Genomic DNA, 1,313 nt, shown 5'->3' with positions numbered 1-1,313 from the left:
CTGAGGAACAATTCCTTGCCCAGAATGGTGCTCAGGCATTGGAACAGGCTGCCCAGGGCAGGGCTGGAGTCACCGTCCCTGCAAGTGTTCACAGCCCGGGTAGCCGAGGCCTCAGTGCCAGGGGTCAGTGGTGGCCTTGGCAGGGCTTGGCAGGAAGGAAGAGAAGGAAAGGTCATGAAGTCTTAAGGCTCAGCTGGAAAAAACAATATATTTCCCATGTGGTCCAGTGCAAAAATGCATTATTCGACTGCTTTAGCTGCCTGGGTACATGATGTGTCCCGATCCCCTCATCTGCAACACAGGAAAACCTCATGTACCATGTTTTGTACAGTGGGAAATGAACAGCTGGGAAATACATTTGTTTCCCTGTTTGAGAGGAAGGAGGGATAAGTAAAGCCTGGAAGCAGAAGGCAGGAGTGGGCACAGAGGGTCTTGGGGAAGGGTATGGGGCACAGACATGGCAGATCTGTCCAGACAGTGGGGCAGTGAGAGATGCTTGTTGTTGTACTCTAAGTACAATAGCAGTGTTCAAGGCCAGGTTGGACACAGGGGCTTGGAGCAACCTGCTCTAGTGGAAGGTGTCCCTGCCCGTGGCAAGGGGTTGGAACTGGATGAGCTTTAAGCTCCGTTCCAACCCAAACCATTCTACCATGATGGTGTTTTGAGCTGCTGCTCAAAAGGTGTGGAAGGATGCAGAGGGAAGGATGGGGCTGGAGATGGCAAGGTGATCCAGGAGAAGAACAGTCGGAGCCCATCAGTAGCAGAGCTGCACAGACATTTATTGAACACAAATGACAAACACAGCCAGCTTACAGAGCTTCCTGAGCTATTGTCCAAGGGGGTTGCTCTATGGGGGTTGTTAAAAGAGTGCTTTCAAATGCCCCTGGGGGTGTGAATCCCAGACAGCTGAATTCTTCCCACTTCCAGTTGCTTTGTTAGTTAAGAAAGAGGATCATTTCTGTGGAGGGGTGGGTGAGATTCCCTTCGTTTAGTAGGAAAAACGACTTGTCTGGACCCTGCCATGTTGCAAAGAGAGAAGGCTGCGGGTTGCGCGTTGGCTTGGCTCCCGCACCCATGTTCTGCTTCCCAAAGGGTGGAAACTATCCCTTACCCTGAGGGCAGGGATTCAAGGTGGCAAAGGTGAGCCGGGACAAGCAAAGCAAACGAAGAGGGAGCATCAAAGGAGGAAGGGTGAGAGAAGTAAAGTACTCTGAAGCACGCACAGCTCTGGGTGGCATCACAGGTCCATAGGCTACAGCAAGTACCGCCAACATCAACTCAAACGTGTAAGTAGCTACTATGCTAGATTGCAC

Source organism: Nestor notabilis, unplaced genomic scaffold (genome assembly GCF_000696875.1).
Source record: "Nestor notabilis isolate BGI_N333 unplaced genomic scaffold, ASM69687v1 scaffold7628, whole genome shotgun sequence".
Taxonomy (NCBI): domain Eukaryota; kingdom Metazoa; phylum Chordata; class Aves; order Psittaciformes; family Psittacidae; genus Nestor; species Nestor notabilis.
Note: the sequence above shows the minus strand (reverse complement) of the source record.